The sequence below is a fragment of the Triturus cristatus genome, chromosome 2_1 (genome assembly GCF_964204655.1).
Source record: "Triturus cristatus chromosome 2_1, aTriCri1.1, whole genome shotgun sequence".
Classification (NCBI taxonomy): Eukaryota; Metazoa; Chordata; class Amphibia; order Caudata; family Salamandridae; genus Triturus; species Triturus cristatus.
The window spans coordinates 249,963,622-249,985,150 of NC_140581.1; the positions used below are offsets into that span (position 1 = coordinate 249,963,622).

Consider the following 21,529-nt stretch of genomic DNA (forward strand, 5'->3'; position numbering starts at 1 on the left):
GCTTCCGAGGCTTTAGGGGATGAAAGGGAATTCCTCTGGTGCCCGCACCAGAGGGATTTCCGGTGCTGGGTGTCATGACGAGCTGGACTCGTCATGAGCACACGACCACTGTGTGCCATGACGAGTCCAGCTCGTCGTGAGCACCCAAGGGGTTAAAGACCAGATTATTTTCTAGTCCTTATCAGACTATCCTTAACAGTTGTCGACAATGTTTTGACCCAACTAAAGATATGGGGGTCTCTTCAGGGCTGGGAATTCCTGGGGACTGCAAGGTATTAATTGGAATTAGTAAAAATTAATAAAAATTAAGAAGTGTGTGAGGGCTACTTAAAAAGTATATTCAAGGCTGCTCACCTAGGGGCACTTGAGCTCCTGTATCAAGCGCTGGGTTGGCTACGACAAAAGTCTTCTTATTCACCATGTCTTTCATTGGTTCAGGCAACTCAGGGTTAATTCGTTTTGAAAGGAGGAATGGCCATTTTCTAATCCTATCCAGACAAAGTGAATTTGCTCAGTAGGGTGGCATGGAAAATATAGGGACTCACCATGTAAATGATTATCAATGTCAAGCACAGATCATCACAAAGTGAGGGCTGAGTCTGGGGTTCTAAGGACGGAAGTGTCCGGGGTGATATTTAATCAGAGAGCTAATTGTACCATGATAAACAACACACCGCAGTCGGGTGATGTACCGGCTCGCAAACAGGCATAATCTACGGGTCACAATTACAGCAATTAGTTATTTGCAACAGCAAGGAAGGCTTAGGTAGCTTACTAGCTATGTGTTGAAGAAGCCTGCTGTAGCACCACTTTCCTATGAACTTACAAGTAAATTAATTGTGCCAATTGTGTGCAAGTCAATTTTACCATGTTTAAAAAAGAGAGCACAAGCACTTTAGCACTGGTTAGCAGTGGTTAAGTGCAGAGAGTCTCAAAAGACAACAAAAACAGGTTCAGAAAACAGTTTGGGGGTGAACCTTGGGCAGGGTCCAACAGCTTGGGGGGAGGGGATGTGGCCTTATGGTTACAGCGGTCGACCTCGAAGCTGGGGAACCGGGTTTGAGTCTCGGCAGGGACGCTCAACATTCTGTGATTCTGGGCAAATCACTGAATCTCCCCTTGCCCAACAAAAATGAATGTGTCCATCTGTAACGTAACTGATGCTCATGTAAAGCGTTCTGATACCTACGGGTCAAGTTTGCGCTATATAATACTCTGCAAAAACCCATATATATATATATCTCGAGCACTCCACTTGCCACTGACACTGGCCCTTCAGTCAGGAAGAATGGAGCACGGACCACAGATAAGGTGCACAAGGATCTGTTTTTTCACCCCTCAGTATGATGGCCATTACGCGTTTCGGGTCCGGAGAGCCTTGATCACATGACGCGCTTTGAAGTCAGCTGATCATATTTATACCATTTTTTTCTTTCTTTTTCTCCCTGAATTTTAAGTGACAGTGCAATATATGTTAAAACCAGTCTACGTAATGATTTTTTACATAACATGATCATGAGATTTGAATCTGCTTGATATACATTACAATTCATATATCATTGTAAACATATCAGTGTATAACCCAAGCAGTACTACTGTTGTGGAAAGAATGCCAGAACATGAGATGTGCAAAGTCCGCAATTCTGATACAGTACTAGATTAGAAAAAGTCATTAGAGGTAGTTGGAAGTCATACAATACAGGTTTAAATACCCTTTCCACTAACATCTTGACCTATATCTATCAGGATAATAAATAGAAACATACAAATTTATAAATAAATAAATAAATGAAGCTTTTACGATAAAACTCTATTCTCAAAATGTATCTTATAAAATCAAATAGTATGTTAAAAAATATCTATATGTATTTATCTCCTGTGCAAAATGTGCTTCAAAATCAGTACTCGTGCGGTCTTAAATACCTTGCAGTGTATATTATGGTTAGAAATCGATGGTAACTGGTCTCTATGTAAACAAAATTGACTGGCATATTGAAATAAGTGCAAATAGTAATTAAAGTGCTGGTGCCTACCTCTCTTAAGTGTAAAAAAGTATTTGCAATTTGGTTGCATCTAGAAAAAAAACAGTGATTAAAAAACAAGGGCTAGGATGAAATCCTTTACCCTCTTATGACTCTTGTTATCCGATAGGCTTTCTTACGGCATGTATTGAACTTAGAAAAATAGCTCAATGTTAGTTTGTGTGTGGGCTCCCTCTCAAAGATTACAATAATTTTTAAAGACATGTATACAAATCTTCAGTTGTGTTCAGACCCTTTTGACTTTTGGAGTCAGCGCGTTTCTAGCTTACGTAAGGTTCTCTCCCTGTCACTTCCTCTTCTGTTAAATGGTACATTGTCTATCAAGTAGTATCTCAAATTTTTGGGATCTGACTGATGACGTTCCTCGAAGTGACGTGCTACTGGGTACACAGGATCATGATTAACTATTGCTCTGATGTGTTGTAAAATCCTCTTGTGCCCCTGCAGCCTGGTACTTCCCACGTACTGAAGTCCACAGGGGCACTCAAGGACATATACAACAAATTCCGTCTTACATGTCAGACCCTTCGCAATATACGGTTCTTGCTTGCTGAAGGATGTTCTATATGATGTAGTATTGATGCCATGTTGGCAGGCCTTACAGGATTTACATTTGTAGAATCCTTTCCTTTGTGTTAGCCAGTTGCCCTTTTGTCTGTCTACTGGATTGTTTTGAACCAGCTTATCCTTCATGTTTGGTGCTCTCCTGTTTGTAATGGAGAGCTTCACTGGTAGCAGGTGACCTAGTTTTGGATCATTCCTCACTAGATGCCAATTTTTTCAGATGATGCGGTTAATAGCCTTGTTTTGTTTGCTATACCCCACTATCATCCTGAATTCCTCTTTTGCTGTTTTTTAGATTGACTTAGGGCATCGGGTATTATGGCTGTATTGGCTTGTGGTTCTCCTAGTTTCAATAGGGTATCTCTATTTACTGCCTGGCTTTTGAGTATAGCAACATTAATACATGTTTTGGTGTAACCTCTTTCTATGAATCTGGCTCGACTGTTCTGTTGAGCTGCCTGTAGTTCTTTTTCAGTGCTGCAAATTTTTTTGAGCCAAATCATCTCCCCGTAGGGAATACTCTGGATAAGATGTTTCAGGTGTGAACTAGTGGCGTGCAGAACAGAGTTTACAGCTGTAGGTTTCCTGTGTACTTTGGTCTCTATTTTACTACTGTGGATGTAGACCTCTACATCCAAGAATGTGACCCTCTCTGAACTAATTTTTGCAGTAAATTGCAGATTGATTTCATTCAGACACTTATACACCCACTCATACTTCAATACACCTTGGCATATATATAAAACATATTTGATCTTTATAGAAACACACAGTCACTGGATGATGTCATCAGTGATGTCATTTGAGATGTCATCAGTGATGTCACTGACCATGTCATGAATGATGTAATATGTGACGTCATCAGCAGTGCATTGCGGGGGTGTGAGTTATAGTTAGCTGAACTAACTATAACGGCGGAATTTCTCTGGTTTTGTACGAGTGAAATGTCCAACTAACTACAACTAACTATAACATCCCTGAAACCTATGTTTTTTTCAGTGAATTTCAAAGGTTTTTTAAATGCTAATTTCTAACTATATTTTCCCTGAAACCTGTGGGTTTTTCAGCGAATTTCAAAGGTTTTTTAAATGCTAATTTCTAACTATAACGTCCCTATTAAATCCCCTTGAATCCTGAGGGTTCGCGGGGGCCAACTAGCCCACCAGGTACCTCCAGTAAGCGCCACAGAGCTGCATGGAAAATTACATGTGGAAAACTCGTTTTGAGACCCCCCCTTTTTTCTCAGCCCCCGCTTAACGAATCACCCCGAAACCTTTAAGACAGGAACTGACCGGCGCACCTCACTAGTTGGGAAACTTTCGTGAAGATTCATCAAACTACGTCAAAGTTATTGGGAAAACAAAAAACGCTTTTTGAATACAAACGAGGTCCTAACTATAACTACCTACTGGCGGCTGCCAGTAGGATATCTATGTATGTATAAATCTATACATATATATATATATATATATATATATATATATATATATATATATATATATATATATATATATGTGTGTGATCAAGGCTCCTTGTGTGTTGGAACGCGATATGGCGACATCCAAATAAACACCTAAAGAAATTTGAAACTGTGGTCCGTGTTTTCCTTGGAACAATCCGGAGTATTGGCGGCAAGTGCAATATATATATATATATATATATATATGTGTGTGTCAAAGCATGTCAGAATGATCATGGACCACACATATTGGATTTCTTTATCTGACCACATTAGCCAGGCCAAAAGCCATGCAGTCCTGTCACCCTCATCATGTTGGTTTACAACATTTTCATGGTAATCTGCCTGTCATAGTTGAGCCGGGTGTGCATCATATTGTCTCCCCACGTCCCCCAAACTCGGAAGGAGATTAGACTCTGTGGCAGCTTCTGTCTCACATTCTTGCATTTAAGTTCCAAGAGCAAGGTATCTTTCCCATAACATTATTTTTTACCCCATATAAGGTCTATTTACAGTGTCCTGGAACACACCTTTAAAAGTGTCCCATTCAGTCACCCGGTTCCTCAGTGGAGCACACGTTTTCATGAAGTGTTTAACTTTATGTTCCCCAAATTGTGTACAGAAGGGTGTATCTCAGAGCACTGGCACCAACTGCCTGCAATTAGGGATCTTGAGGGTCCATACCAATGACAAAAGGAGCAGGTTATGGTCTGACACCACTCCTCAGTACACTTTATTGGCTCATTGTAGTTTACCGATTCTCACAAAAATATATCAAGTTGAGTGTACATGGAATAAACTGGGGAGCGAAATGAAAACTTCACTAAGTTCCATCTGTGGGGTTAAATGTCATTAAATATTAATTTTTATATTTCAGGGTCTATTTGTTCTTTTTTGGGCATCTAAGTTGGTCCTTGATGAGCAAAAACATTTGTGAATTGAGTCATTTGCGTCTGTTGCCTACTGCACTCGTTTTATTGTGACACAGGTTTATGTAAGCAGGTACAGTGCATTTTATTGTGCATTAGTACATTGTGTGTCATCTGTTTTTGGGCTCTTTTTATTGACATCCAGTTTACTTATGGATTTGTAGGTCAATTTCGTTTTTTTATGATTTCTATTGTAAAATCTGTGTTCTCTGTTCACCTGTTCTCTTTTTAGGTCTCGCATAGGCAGCGCATGCGCTGCCTCTCCGACGCATCAAGTAATCTGTATGTTGGATGAAACTCTGCCTATTGGCGGCTAACATGTCCTGCTGCTCGCCATTTCTTTAACATTGCATTGCTCTTTCTTATCTTGCTTATGGTTGGCTCACGATGCAAAACGTCACTTCCATTTTTCTCCCATTTTGCAGGAAGCAGCACCGACCAACTATAGTGTAGTTACGCTGCTGGGATGTTATTATTCCATTTAGGGACTACTTTTATTGCAGCTTTGTACCCACGTGTGCTTTTCCACCTGTTGCTGCTTGCGCCATGCCCCCACTTAAATGTTTAAAGTGCGAGGGCCGCGATTTATTTACAATCATGGACTCTGATGACGGCTGCGCTTTCGTTTTGTTTGTTGCGATCGTATGCCTTTTGTTTTTGCTATTTATTTACTTTAGTTATAATGCTGGCATCTGCGCTTTAGCTTTAAATATTTTAAGCTAAAGCACTGGTGTCGCGATTGTAACAAAAGTAAACAAATAGAAAAAAACACCTTGCAGCCAATTGTTTTCTGTTTATTTAAGTTTGTTACAATTGTTGCAACAGCGCTTTAGCATAAAATGTTTAAAGCGCGAGGGCCGCGATTTATTTAAAATCATGGACTCGGTCAGCACTTCAGATCTGTATGCACCCCTGCCGACTACATCACACGTCGCGCACCGGTCTTTCATCTGAAAAACTTTTCCAGAATATTTCCCCCTGCCGTGTACATCACACGACCGTCTTTCATGTGAAAAGCTTTCCCAGAAGATTTCCCCCTGCCGTCTACATCACACGACCGTCTTTCATGTGAAAAACTTTCCCAGAAGATTTCCGTTCAAAGATTTAATTCTGTTAAAGAACGCAGTCCACAGGAAAGTGTGTTGTGTTCGCCAAACTCCTTAAAAGAAGTTTTTTGCAACAGAGAATGCAGCCGGAGCACTATAGTGAAACAAAACGTGAGTCAGGCACCACTGTCTCCAATCCGTTGAAATCAGCAAGAAGTCCAGCCCACCTACACACAAGACGGCGCCCCACACCCAACAACTCAGTGACCAGATCAGCAAGACTCCAGAGCTATGAAAGCAACTACAATTACTGTTTGCAATAAAACAAAAGATGGACGGAGCCACCTTGTAGAGCGCTGGAAAACATTGCATTTTTTTTTATGGGGGTTTATCTCCGTCTTCCTCAGTCACACTCCCACCAGGCATCCACCCTTAATCCCTTCCTCTCTTTTGTTTCCCGTGGCTGAGCACCAAACTTGCAGAGCCTGGCATACAGAGTCTCTCTTCTGATGCCCCTCCCTGCAAGCCCTCACAACATCCACATGCAGCGCATAGCTTAGCTCCCTCATTGGCCCATAAATCATGTCAGGCTGCTCATTTGCTTTGTTCTCACGTCCTTTCTCCCGGTGTTCGTGTGCTAGAAATGCTTGTTTGTTTGTTTCCTGGTTATGCATAAGCAGTCTGCTACATTCAGTTGTTTATGCTGGGACATCTCCCCCAACCGGTTGGGAAGGCGGGTGGGAGATCAGCGAACCAGCGAAAGTCTTTAAAATTTACTATTAAGGTGACTCAGATGTCAATAGTCCATCCTCATTAGCAAGTGCTCCACGCTGGAAACATACTTGGAGTAAGAGTGCGAGTACACAAGGAGAAAGTCGTGGAGATGCATGGCTGGATGTGGGACAATACACACTTAATACACGCCCATACAGAAGGTACCCTTTAATTTAATTTACAGTTACAGCATCTCTTTAAAGAACAGTTCCCTGTTTAGCTCTCTGAAGAGGTGAACTTAAACTGTGCAAGTCACGGCACCACAGTAATGGAGTAACTTGTCATATTTCCCTCCAAACCTTTCCTCAAACCATGGGACGATCCTAGAGAAGAGATGTCACAGTGGGGGCAGCCCTGTGCTGGATGAGTAGACTACGGACAGTACTATTTGGATGGATTGTGAGCTAAAGGAATTGAGATTTGCACCAGTTTTCTTTGAATGACCATTGTAAGGACACAATGTTGCTGTAAAAAATACGTTTGCATTATCGAGATTGCGTTCATGATCTTTAGACAGAAGTGATATTGAAAGCAATCTTTGCATTACTGCAATCTGATATGTAGTTAGTAACCTAGAATGTTGGCAGATGCCAAACGAGTGCATTCCGCCATGCAGTGAGAGGATATTAAAATTGAGGGAGAGGGGGGAAAAGTTCGACAATTCTGTTTTGACCTGACTTTAGACCTTGCGCCTACTCAAATTAATGTGATATGTGTTTCAAATTATCGTGATATTTTCTATTATATTATTTTGAGCATTAAATATATTGAGAGTAAACTCTCCACTAGTTTCTGTAAAGTACTTTTTCTGGTTTTCTCAAGCAATCAAGTCTACGTTGAAGAAAAAGACGGAGAAAGTTTGCAAAGCATTTAAAATTCAGTTTGAAAGCTGTTCCAGTGTGTTACGTCACCGCCCTCTCCCTGAATGCCATTGTGTGCCTGCTTGAAGTCAGTCATGCATTGTGCACAGGTAGGTAGGAGGTCACTGTTTTTATAGTCTGTCAGCATGGGCCACCTTTTAACAAAGTAAGCGGTGGTTTGCTATGATCTGGCTCTTCCCGATGCTTGCAGTGAAATGTAAGATATACTCTGCCATATGTGCCTGGCTGACAACAGCTTTTTAAAATTTTTAAAGCTGTTCATTTTCCATTTGCTATTGTGATTTGAGGTGGTGGGGTTGCACTTTGTTACTATGTTCAACAAGCATTTGCAAAGTAAGGGGTCTGCTTTGAAAAACAACAACACATAAATAAAAGGCATTGTCATTTACAATGCCAATAGCTCAAACGCTCGTAAATGCGAGACCTATTGCATTGTAAATGCTTGTTTAATACAGCACTTCTTTGTGTTTGGTGCACTCAATGCTAGGCTTTGACTTCATCCAAAAACACTTCAATATTGGATTAAAGAAAACACTAAAACCCATTTCATTGTTGTTTTCCTGTTCCTGGTATTTTCAGTGGATTTCTTTTTAGGACCAAGAAAAACAGGCATTCAAAAGGGCTAAGTACTCATCACAGCAAAGGAATGATTTGTGTTCTTGTTGAAAAGAATTGCTGCACTGCAAATGTGTTCTTTGAACATCTCAGTGAACTTTGAACCCATCAGTTGAACGTCAGGCTTCCTCTTTAAACATTCTGGCAGGAAGGAATAATTTTCAAATTGATCATAACAAGGCATGCAAAGGAAAATAGTACAATTTATTGAAGTAATCTTGTTACCTGTCAGCCAGCATGACAGTGAAAGAAATCAAGAGATGTAAAACAAGACAGAAACAAACGTTTTCTTTTTTCATTGCATTGTTTGCTATGCATTAGAGAAGAGAAAAGCAGCTGCTAACGAAATCTGTTGAACAAAGCAGCAATGGAAATATATGACCAATTAACATTGAGGGAAACTGTCTTGGTTAAATCTATTCGCGGGAGCCTTGTTCCAGTAGAAAGTATTTATTAACACGACAGGTTAAAAGCCACAGCCCTCTTGCCAGGCACAGCAGTGATCTCCCACTGCCGAAACTCGAGCAACTCTATTACGTCATCGTAGAATGCAAGTACATCATAATGGACTGCAGTCACAGCCTAGCTGAGACTGCCTAGGTACATTAAGTACATTACAACACATTCCCCTCCCTTATCCATTACAACGACCTGGTACAATACAGGAGTGAAGTTGCAGAGGCTGTGCCAAATGAACAAATAACAATAAAACAACATGGTTAAAAATCATGCAAAAAGGATTGCAACAGAAAACAAATCTAAGACACCTAGAAGGGATTCACAGGTACCTTAGTGAGCAGAGAAACTGCAAGCAAACAAAATGACATTATTATTTTTTTATTATTATTTTATTTTACGTGGTCAGTCAAAAAGTACAATTTTACACATTGTGCATATAACATCATTACGATAGCAGTGTATACAGTAGATTTTGTCTCTTACATGCATTAGGGTACCGCCTCCAGTGTCTTAGGCTTTACAGGTCTAATCATTGACATATTAGAATAAAAAGGAAATTACACATTGATATCAACATGAATCAAATGATCAGGAAACATTGGTACAGCACCCGGTTCATATATACATATATATATTCACTGAAAAAACCGTAGGTTTCAGGGGCGTTATAGTTAGCTGGACATTTCCCTCATACAAAACCCTTGAAATTCCCCCGTTATAGTTAGTTCAGCTAACTATAACTCGCGCCCCCGCAATGCACTGCTGATGACGTCACATATTACATCACTCATGACATGGTCAGTGACATCACTGATGACATCACTGATGACATCTGAAATGACATCACTGATGACATCACTGATGACGTCATCCATGTGATAAATTAGTGCACCTTCTCGCACCCTTTGATATACTCAATCAAAATTTGTCCAGCTAACTATAACGCCCCTGAAACCTATGGTTTTTTCAGTGAATTTCAAAGGTTTTTTAAATGCCAATTCCTAACTACATCAGGCCTGAAACCTATGGTTTTTTCAGTGAATTTCAAACGTTTTGTAAATGACAATTTTGAATGTATTAATTGTTATACTGATTTTTTTGATACTGATTTACTACATTTTTTAAACTATTTATTTTTAGATATATTTTTTTTAATTACATTATAATTACATTATACATTACAATACAAAATATACTTTCTCAGAATGAATTACTTTAGTTGAAATACTTGGCAAATAGGCAACAGACTCCTAAGTACAGTAGTTACAGTTGTTGCAATGGGCAAGGCAATTTCAAACACAAAGCAACATTGAGCTCAATGTGAATTTCTACTTAAATGCAATTAGTTACTTTATGGATTACTTTTCTAACCACAGGACTGGACCCTAGATTCAGTCCTTGGACATCTCCTGTAAACAGTTGAGAAAAAGCGCTTTGGTTACAGTAGTAATTTTTAAGGAATATTATTGTATTTTAAAAGTTGACACTTGGAAACTTTTTCCCATAGAATCACTAATGTTATCCTATGGCAGAAAATTCACTTAGCAGGGAAGTAGTGTTATCGTTACTTTTTCTTACTCAGTGGTGGATCCTGGATCCAGCACTGGCCAACCTCCTGTAAACAGTTGAAAGAATGTGTTTAAGTCATACAGACGATTTTTTAAGAATAATTTTAGTTTGTGAAAATATACACTTAGAAACTTTTCTGGTGAAAACCACACAATGGATTCCTATGGAAGGAAATACAAGTTACTGGTAAGTACGCTTAGAATTACTTTTCAGGGTCAGTGCTGGGCTAAAAGATGCAGCCCTGGGTTCTCTCCTGATAACAGGTGAGTAAATCGGAATTCGTAGTTCGACTGATTTTAGAGGAATATTGGTACGTTTCAAAAATGGACACAGAAAATATTCTGGTGAAAACCACACAATGGATTCCTATGGAAGGAAATACAAGTTACTGGTAAGTACGCTTAAAATTACTTTTCAGGGTCAGTGCTGGGCTAAAAGATGCAGCACTGGTTTCTCTCCTGATAACAGGTGAGTAAATCGGAATTCGTAGTTCGGCTGATTTTAGAGGAATATTTGTTCGTTTCAAAAATGGACACTGAAAATTTTCTGGTGAAAACCACACAATGGATTCCTATGGAAGGAAATACAAGTTACTGGTAAGTACGCTTAGAATTACTTTTCAGGGTCAGTGCTGGGCTAAAAGATGCAGCCCTGGGTTCTCTCCTAATAACAGGTGAGTAAATCGGAATTCGTAGTTCGGCTGATTTTAGAGGAATATTTGTACGTTTCAAAAATGGACACTTAGAAAATTTTCTAGTGAAAACCACACAATGGATTCCTACGGAAGTAGATACAAGTTACTGGTAAGTACGCTTAGAATTACTTTTCAGGGTCAGTGATGGGCTAAAAGATGCAGCACTGGGTTCTCTCCTGATTACAGGTGAGTAAATCGGAATTCGTAGTTCGGCTGATTTTAGAGGAATATTTGTACAATGGTGAAGGAAGGGGGAGGGGCCTGAGGTGACCTGTGCAAACATGCCCTGTGGCGCGTTTTAAGTTGGGGAATTAATTCCTATTCAATCCTGTGGTCCCCTGGGGGCCAACTAGCCCACCAGGTACCTCCAGTATGCGCCAGGGAGCTGCATTGCAGAGAGGTATTCAGAGGCCACACCCCTTTTTACAACACTCTGCAACACAGCTCCGTGGCGCTTACTGGAGGTACCTGGTGGGCTAGTTGGTCCCCAGGGACCCTCAGGATTGAAGAGGAATTAATTCCCCAACTTAAAATGCGCCACAGTGCGTGTTTGCACAGATCTCACCTCAGGCCCCGCCCCCTACCTTCACCACTGTGCAAACGCACCCCGTCGGGTGTTTTAAGTTGGGGGATTAAGTCCCCTTGAATCCTGAGGTCCCCTGGCGGCCAACTAACCCACCAGGTACCTCCAGTATGTGCCAGGGAGCTGTGTTGCAGAGAGGTGTTCAGAGGCCACACCCCTTTTTACTCAACACTCTGCAACGCAGCTCTGTGGTGCTTAGTGGAGGTACCTGATGGGCTAATTGTCCCCTAGGGGACCTCTGGATTGAAGAGGAATGAATTGCCCAACTTAAAACGCGCCACAGGGCGTGTTTGCACAGTATCACCTCAGGCCCCGCCCCCTACCTTCACCACTGTGCAAACGCGCCCCGTGGCGCGTTTTAAGTTGGGAGATTAAGTCCCCTTGAATCCTCAGGTCCCCTGGTGGCCAACTAGCCCACCAGGTACCTCCAGTAAGCGCCAGGGAGCTGCGTTGCAGAGAGGTGTAAAAAGGGGCGTGGCCTCATTACACCTCTCTGCAATGCAGCCCCCTGGCACATATTGGAGGTTTCTGGTGGGCTAGTTGGCCCCAGGGACCCCCAGTATTGAAGGGGAATTTGTTCCCCCTCTGCAAACGCGCCAGGGGGTGCGTTTGCAGAGTGATGAAAGGAGGGGGCGTGGCCTTCTCCCGATCCCGTTTTTTTTTTCTCCTTTTTAAGAAGGGGGGCTGTGTAGCCCCCCTTCTTTTTCTTATTTTTTGGCCCCCATCCCCCAGGGCCTGCCCCCAATTTGTTTATTTAATTTAAATAAATAAATAAATAAATAAATAAACAACAAAAAATCGGGAAGGGGGCCTTGTGGCCCCCCCTCCCGAGGCCATAATTTGCCCCGGGGACCCCATCCCACGGGGCATGGCCCTTTTTATTTTTTTTATGGAGGGGGGCTGCGTAGCCCCCCTCCTGTGGCCCATTTTGGCCCCGGGGACCCCATCCCCCGGGGGCCGTTTTTTCAAATGTTTTATTTTATTTATTTTGGGGAGGGGGCTGCGTGGCCCCCCTCCCGGGCCACTACTGGCCCCGGGGACCCCATCCCCCGGGGCCTGGCCTCTGTTGGGGGCCGTGGGGGGGGGTCCCCAATCCCCCCACAGCCCCACCGGCTCCCTGCGTCCTGCGGGAGCCGGCATTGCTTTTCCACATGGGGAGCAGCTAACATGCTGCTCCCCGTGTGGAAAAGCAATCGTCTTTGGTATTTGGAAGAGAGAGCAGGTTCCCTGCTCTCTCTTCCAAATACCAAAGCAGTTTGCAATGGCAGGATGGGAGCCGCGAGGCTCCCACCCTGCCATAGCAAACAGCAGTGTCCCGGGGGTGGGCACCCCGGGACACTGCAGGAGCCGGCCCTGGGGGGTGGCGGTCCCCAGGGCCACGACAAGGCTCCAGGAGGGGGGGCCGCGCGCCCCCCCTCCCACTTAATTTTAAGCCCCGAGGGGTGGTGGTCCCCGGGGCTTGGGGGTCCGTTATGGACCCCCTATTTAAATATTTAGTGCCCCGGGGAGGTGGCGGTCCTGGGGCGTGGGGGGGGGGCTCGAGCCCCCCCACACTGGTATTTATTTATTTTTTTAAACAAGCCCCGGGGGGTGGCGGTCCCTGGGGCTGCGGGGGGGGTCATGAGCCCCCCGCATACATTTAGTTAAGCCCCGGGGGTGGCGGTCCTCTGGGCCCCCCATTATGATAAACACATTGTCCCCGGGACTTGGCCCCCCGGGGGCTAAATAAAAACGAAGCGCGGGAGCCCATGCTTCGTTTTTTTTTTTCATTAGTGGGATGCGCGACCCGCGTGCATCCCGCAACTTAAAATAAATTGTTTTTTGGGCCTTGGGGGTCCTTGTGGGACCCCCTGAGCAGGCCTAGGGGGTCAGGGTGTTTCTACCCTGCCCCCTTGTCGCGTTTTGCGTCTTTGTTTTTGTGCTTTCTTGTGCCTCGGTTCTACCGAGGCACAAGATGGCTGCCAACACCTCCTGATTCAGAGTGTAGGCAGCCAATTAGCATTCAGCTCGTGCTCGGGAGGGTTCGGGGAGGGTGCGGGGAGGATCCGCGGATCCTCCCCGGCCATAGATATCACTAACTTTTAACTCTAATTTTCTCAGGAACTACTAAACGGATTTACACCATTTAAGCAAAAGGCACAAGTCTGAACTGAGGACTACCTCTTTGCCAAATTTGGTGTAATTCCGTTCAGCATTTCGGGCTGTAGCTGCAACAACAGATCCTATGGGAAATTGCATGGGGAAAACGGGTTTTGGGACCCCCCTTTTTTCTCGGCCCCCGACCGCCAGTATGTATATATATATATATATATATATATATATATATATACATACATATACATACAGACAAAGTCCTGACCTCCCAATTGCAGCAAGGGGAGTTTGAAAACAGGTACGGACCTCAATCGTTGCTCAATGCTGCCATCCAATAAATACACCAAGCGGTTTCACAGTTCAAATCCTGACATTTAATTTCATTTTGTCAGACAAGTGTCCGCCTCAGACGTGTTTCGATCGCCTCCGCGATCTTGATCACCTGACGCGCTGATGCCGGACCTTCCAATAAAAAGATTGTTTCACCCAATCGTTCAAAGTAAACATAAACAAAATACTAGAATTGTGGGAGTGTATCATCGTGACAATATTACAAATCAGTAAATTGCTAAGATTAAATTCAAAGAAATTAATTAATCAACTAAGAGTAACGGTAATTAGTACAGATCAAGAGATTTAAGCATGCAACAGCAAATAAAATTCATGGCAAGTGCCCCATAATGCTGTAATGCTGACAATTGATCACAACCATGATTAAATATACCGGAAAGATCTCACGTCCATTCATTAATTCTAATGGAAATGCACACTGATATTCCCAGATTAACAAGTTAATAAAGTTGAACAAAAAACGATGTAGTATCATTAAAAAATAAAAAAGGGAGAGACAGAAGTATTGAAATGAAAGGGGACATAAAAAATATAAAAAAGGAAGAAAAAAGGGTGGAACAGAAAACAGAAAAGTACTTATTCATTTAAAAATAAACAAGATGGAATGCAATATTGATGCTGTATTGTAGGACTACCAGTGAAGGATAAAGCACATAGATGTTAAAGTGACTAGTTAGCAGACTGCAAATTTAACAAAGACGACCAAATTATCAAATACAGATGTTTACAAAAAATTATGGAGATCTTCACTCGTATTCATCCCATTAGGCATTTTGGTATCAAGTAATAGAATGAAAGAGGATTCTAACTGTCGAAGTTGTTTCTCTCTGTTGTCCCCGCGAATTGAGGGGGGTACTGCCCCAATGACGTAATATTTAAGGTCACAGATTTTGTTAGAGTGAATGGCTTTAAAATGTTGAGCAACAGGGTATGTGGAATCCGAGTTGACAATCGCACGTAGGTGTTGCAAAATGCGATTGAAAACCGGTAATTTGGTACTGCCCACGTACTTAAGGTGACATGTGCATTCGAGCACATAAACTGCAAAATCAGTACGGCATTTGAAATTGTATTTTATTTGTACCGGAATGTCGCTGAATGCTGTATAGTACTCAGAAACATTGGTTCCGAATTTGCAGGCACGACATGATGAACATTTGAAAAAACCAGAACGTGACAACCAGGTGTTTTTTTCCGTGGATTCAGGATTGGATTTAACCAAAGCATCCCTCATAGAGGGCGATCTCCTGAAAGTAATGTTGGGTAAACTGAGCAGCAAAAATTTGAGAGTCATATCAGTTAGAACAATTGGCCAGTGTTTGTAAATTATTCTACGAAAAGTCTTGTTTTGTTTGCAGAATGTGGTAATTAATCTGATAGGTTGCATGGCCTCATTCATTACTTCATAGCTGTTGGATGTGACCTGAAGTGGTTTAGTGGAAAGGCAGAATTCCCGAGAACAAAGATTAGCTTTGTCAAGGGCTTTTTTGAGGTTAGATTGTTTGTAACCACGAGCAAGGAACCGGTCTGATGCTTCTTTTTGACATTGTTCTAAATCAGATTGACGGCTGCATATCCGCCGTAGGCGGTGAAATTCCCCATAGGGTATGCTGTGTATGAGATGGGGTGGGTGGGCACTGCTGGCATGTAAGATGGAGTTCCCAGCAGTGGTTTTTCTGTGTAATTTGGTTTCTATGTGGTTGTCTGAAATAAAGACCTCCACAGCCAGAAATTCCACCCTCTCAGTACTAATGGTAGCCGTAAATTGTAAATTCATGGTGTTGGTATTAATAGATGTTACAAACAAAGAAGCTTCCTCTTTGGATCCTTCCCAGACGATAAAAATATCGTCAATGTATCTGCCGTAATAACGAATGTGTGTATCCCACATAGTCTTATGGGTGACCCTGAGGACATGTTCCTCCCACCAACCAACCAAAAGGCAGGCATAGGTTGGAGAAAAACATGCCCCCATAGCCACCCCCCTCAGTTGTTTGTATAAAACTTTATCGAAGAGAAACACATTGTTGTTAAGGCAAAGATCAATCATTTGAAGGAGCATGGCATTATGGTCATTGAAGTTGATTGAGCGAGAGTCCAAAAAATGTTTTACAGCTGTCAACCCTTGTGAGTGTAGTATGCTGGTATAAAGGGAAGCTATGTCAAGCGTGATAAGTGTAAAGTCAGATTGCCAATGTATTGCTTGAATCTTCTTCAAAAAGTCGCCTATATCCTTAATAAAGGATGGCAAAGCAGTCATGTGAGGTTGAAGAAAATAATCAACGTATTTGGACATGGCCTCCAAAAGATTGTTCCTGGCAGAGATGATGGGTCTGCCAGGTATGGGGTAGGTACCCTTATGGACTTTAGGAATAAAGTACAAGGTGGCAGTTGTGGGAAAATCATTTTTAAGAAACAAATACTCATTTTTGGAAAGGAGTCCCATTCTTTTCCATTGTGCCAAGAGGGAGGATACAGATTTTTTAATTTGTGTTAGATGATCTCGGCCCACTCTACAGTAACAGTTAGTATCAGATAGGTGGCGTTGAGCCTCCTGAAGATAATCACTTTTAGGCCATAAAACTATATTACCACACTTGTCAGCTCCCATGACCACAATTTGACCGTTCTCACGAATTTTTTTGATTAACGCCCAGTAGTTTCTCAATTTCACATTTATTTTACCACACTTAGAGTAAGTGGACAAATTTAGTTTCTTCAAATCATCAATTACCATGTCACTAAAAATATCTACAGAGTCTTTAGGCATAACCGGATAGAAACAGGAAGGAGGACGAAACGGACTGGCAGCCGCCATTCCCGTGTTGATTCCTTCAAGATGTTCAGAGTCATTGTCGGATAATGAGTGGCCCGAGTTTTCTTTGGCCAAAGATTGCATCGTTTGAAGCATGTCTAAGTCCCGGACTTGTAACGTATCCAACATGGTGTCAGAGGTAGTGGCCACATTTGACGATTTGTTCAATTAGAAAAATTTCTTTAGTTTGATTTTACGGATAAACTTATAGATGTCAATGCAAGACTGTTTATATGAAAAGTTAGACTCAGGACAGAACGATAGACCCAACGTTAACAATTGTTTTTCCGCTTCGGTCAATACAGCGTCCGTTAAATTGATGATGGTATTGTCATGGGAGTCTAACGTTTCCATCTCCGTCCTCCTCTGCCCCTGTTTGATGATCTTGAGGCGTTGCCTGCGCCTCTCTCTCCGACGCTGGCTAGTGCTGCGTTTGTTTGACTCTGGGGATTTCTGGGGCGGAGGGTGGCTCGCCTGTACATAGTTAAAAAATTAAGCTCTTCCCCTAAAGTATGTTTAATTACCAATGAGCTAGATGTTCCTGAGGTGCTGGGGCCTTCATCCGAATCACCACTGGTAAGAGAGTTGGTATCAGAATCCACTTGGGTGGTAATATTCTCATTGCCATCATTGTCACGGTTAATTGGAACTTGATCGGTAAGAGATTTTCTTTTCATGTTGTCAAACTTGCAGGAAAACGTAAAAACCCTTCCCGCCAAGTAATCATCCCGATCCCTGACAAATTTGAACGCTTTACGAGTTTTAATGGTATCTTCGTATTGTTTCAATTTGTTTGCTATCATAACTCTCCCCTTACCAATGATGTCTTTTTGATCATGGGCATCCAGAATTCTGTTCAGTTCATCAATCTCCTTCAAGATATATATGGGTCCTACTATCATCCAACAATAGGGCCAGATGAGGTGTGCGTCTCCCATATCAAAAGTGCATATGAGCCAGCCAACATGCTTAATCAGTCCTCTGTTTGCGTAGAGAGGAGATATTGCACCAGAGGTTCCCAGAAATCATGTGGCCTAGAGGATTGGGGTATGTCTTCTGCGTAGCTGTCTAGTTGTGTTTTACAATATGACATATCCCTGACCCAATCTGCGTGCTTTGGTGTCTGTTTACTGCCCCATTTCATTGCTATCCATCTCTTTGCCAGCAATAGTGCCACCGCCAGGAACCTGCGTCTACGCGCCACTTTAATCTTATAGATCTCCAGAAGGCATGTCAGGGGTGCATTCAGAATGCGCTCCCCCAGCATGTGTGTGAGAGTGTCAGTGACATCCTGCCAGTAGGGTTGGAGTTTTGCACACGCCCAGGCCATATGTCAGAAGTCTGCATTGGGGGCCTGGCAACGGTGGCATTGATCATCGGCCTTTAGTCCGTATTTATCCAGTTGCATGGGTGTGTAGTATACTTGATGTATAAACTTAAAATGAATGATTTTCAGATTACAGTTGGATGTGAGCAGCTGTAATTGCATACACCCAAAATCCCAGTCTTCTCTGGTAATAGTTGTGCCCAGTGTTGCTTCCCATCTGGCTAGAGGTCTATCCATTGTACGGAACTGTTCATGTTGTGACGTGGTGTATAATTTAGTAACTAGGCGGTGTCGCATAGTGGATGTCAGGAGTGTCTGCAGTGCATTAAGTGATGGCGGTTCAACCGGGAAGGAGAGATACAAGGTTTTGATCGCCATGCGTAATCGCAGCTTTGCGAAAACTTTTAAGGGGGTACAACACACGTTTAAGGCCGTAGCATCTTGCGATATGTATTCCTTGTTCGGGAAAACATCTCCCATGGTACGGAGTCCCATCTCATGTAATTCCTGCACCATTTTCCGCTCCTGTGTCACTGTGAGTTGTGGGTGGTGTCGGAGGGGAAGTGCCGGTGCATATAACGGACGTTTATGTACGCGCTTCGCTAGTGTGTGCCAGGCCCTTGAGGTGCAAATCGCTGGGTGTATCTCCAGATTGGAAGCATACTGTCTGGGTGAAGATATGAGTGAGAGAAGGGGGGGTAGGGTGCATACTTTCATGCTCCACCGCAATATGCGGCACTCAACTGTGTGGCTTTAGCCAATAGTGTGCATGTTGCGCCTGGGTGCCATTATAGTATAGTTGCAGATCGGGGGCACTGAAGCCGCCTTGGATGTAGGGTCTCGTCAGTTCCTTCCACTCAACCCTTGCATGCTTCCCTGCCCAAGTCAAGTGGAGTTGCACTGTGCGTAGTCTGGTGAACAGGACCTTTGGTAACCAGATCAGTATATTCATAAATAGATATAAAAACCGGGGCAGCACTACCATTTTCTGCCGCGCGATTCTATCCGCCAACGATAGGGGTAGTCGAATCCAAAAACAAAATGACATTATTCACAGACATATTACTTCAAGTAGGCAGGAGGCCTTCTTGCCCTTACAACCCTCTCAGCCTGTGGCATAGTAATGGAAGCATCTCCTTTCCTTGCAACAAGCCCACCACGACCCTGCAAAGGGCCTCCGTATTGCAGACCCCTCTTGTGCATTTGAAAAATCTTTGTTTCTCATCAACAATCAGGGCGAACCAGTGTCACCCACACCATGCTTTACCTGCTCATGTTCAAGAACACAACCTTTCTTCTGATGAAGAGGCAATACGCCTAAGGTTCCACATCTGTCCATTATCTAACTTGATCCAATTGCCTCCCACTCTCTTCTCTTCACCCTGAAAGGCCACCTAAATCTTCTCAAAAACCCACTACCATCTCCAGGCTTCACTAAGTCTCCCACCTCAATTAGGCGTTTCTCCAGACTGTCCATTCTCAACCCTTCCTTCAAACCTATAACTATATACATAGGTAGTTTATTGTAAAATAAATATATAAAAAATATAATAATACATACATAAATTAGCATTTAAAAAACCTTACAAATTCACTTAAAAAACCATAGGTTTCACACATGTTATAGTTAGCTGGACATTTCACTCGTAAAAAACCATTGAAATTCCCCCGTTATAGTTAGTTCAGATAACTATAACTCGCGCGACCGCCACTCTATCACAAGGATGATGTCATCAGTGATGTTATGAGTGATGTCACTGACCATGTCATGAGTGATGTAATATGTGACGTCATCAGCAGTGGATTGCGGGCGCGCGAGTTATAGTTATCTGAACTAACTATAACGGGGGAATTTCAATGGTTTTTTAAGAGTGAAATGTCCAGCTAACTATAACATGTGTGAAACCTATGGTTTTTTAAGTGAATATATATATATATATATACTTTATTCAATCAAAAATATAATCATTTACATTGTATAAAATAATACATCAGGATAAAAACAATTATTATTACATTAAAAGAATGTTCATTTAAATATCCAATAAAATGCAATGTTATGAGCCCCTTAAAAACATAACGATCAGGATCAAACATAGAAGCAAGAAGAGCTAAAAAGGTGCAACAATTTTCAGAGACTGCTTAACACATTTTGATCTCCTCCACCAGGCAAATAGCAGGAATCTCGAAATAGCAAACACTAGCCATCTTGTGGTGTCTGATTTGAAGATGCGTGTGGCTTCCAAAGGGCACCTAATGATAGCATACGACAGACAGGAGCTATCCAGGTTCTTCTAAAATCAGCATAGGAGGGACAACAAAAAAGTGTCTTGGGGGCGCTGTGGCATGAAGGGCACATTGGATTGTCCAGCACATTACTCCAGCAACTTCTCCTTGCATTTAAGGGAATAGCTCCATATCTAAGTTGGGTATACAGTGCACGTGCCTGTGGTGGTTCAATGTCGTCCAGGAAAGTTTCGAAACCAAAACTATCTTCAACATTAAAAAAACCTCACGGTTAAAGTGACATGTGCAGAGTTCTATGTTTAGCGAAGACATCAGTCCCCAGAAACTTTTTTTGACAAGGGGGGCCATAGATTTAATAATGGTTCTAGGTTCCTCGCAGAGCTGTCCCAGCCCTAATTTAATGAACCAAGCCTTGATCTTGTTGAACCACTTAATTTGACCTGTTTGCTTGTGCAGGGCAATCAACTCAACCATGGCCTCCTTCAACGGGACCCTGGTGTTACTTGTCCAGGCCCTTATCCAGAACAGGTGTGCCCTGAGAATAGCAAAGTGTTCAATAGGTTTTAAGCCAAGTGATGTGTTTACTGGCAGGTTCATTATGGCTCTGATAAATTTATTTTCTGCGAGGGTTAGATCCGTCAGGTTTTCCAGCCACCATAACTCTTCCCCATTTAGGGCTGCTCCTAATGCTTTAGCCCTTTGTAGTTCTAGGATAGGTGAGATGGGCTGGTAAGCGGAGGCCCTGGCCCTGCGTGCTATGGCACAATCTACAAGCTGGAGGGTCAAGGTACTCTTTTCCAACTGAGGATTCCATGCCAGCCTGTCGCTAATGCGAACTCCCAGGTAGTCAAAGGACTTAACTTGCTCAAAAACTTGCGCGCCCAGCACGAGTTTTCCCTTGCTCGATTTGTAGGGATTAAAAGACATGTATTTGGTTTTGGAGCAGTTTATTTCTAAACCCTTTTCTTCGCAGACCTTGGCAAATTTATTTAGGAGGTTTTGGATTCCTCGGGGAGTTCTGGCAATAAGCAGTGAGTCATCCGTAAAAAGCAGACATGGCACTGCGCTGCCTGTCAATTT

General features: G+C 42.6%; 1 protein-coding gene across 1 annotated transcript in view; it reads right to left on the bottom strand.

Moving 5' to 3' along the window:
- Positions 1 to 21,529, bottom strand: part of ADAMTS12 (ADAM metallopeptidase with thrombospondin type 1 motif 12) — a 4,274,824-nt gene that overhangs the window by 2,759,410 nt on the left and 1,493,885 nt on the right. The window lies entirely within an intron of this gene.